This window comes from Penaeus monodon, chromosome 30 (assembly GCF_015228065.2).
Source record: "Penaeus monodon isolate SGIC_2016 chromosome 30, NSTDA_Pmon_1, whole genome shotgun sequence".
NCBI lineage: Eukaryota > Metazoa > Arthropoda > Malacostraca > Decapoda > Penaeidae > Penaeus > Penaeus monodon.
In genome coordinates, this window is record NC_051415.1 from 20,749,409 (window position 1) to 20,749,739 (window position 331).

Consider the following 331-nt stretch of genomic DNA (forward strand, 5'->3'; position numbering starts at 1 on the left):
GAAAATATGAATATACAATGTCCTCATGAATATATAAATAAGATAATAATCGCATGCTCATACGGCTTTAAGTGTCCATACATGAAACAAAGTTACTCAGAGGCAAAAACACACGCACAAAGGACACACGCGCGCGCTTTAGCTCTGACTCGCATTTTCAATAAGGGGTCATAAATACGTGGCAAGGAAATTGTTAGTTGTGGAAGTGGCGGAGACCTTTTATGGCCAAGGACCTACGATTCGTATTCTTTCGTATTTTTTTCTCTTTCTCTTTCTCGGACTATCGTGTTTTTTGTCTCGTTTTCTCATCATATCTCTCTTTCTCGTGTTA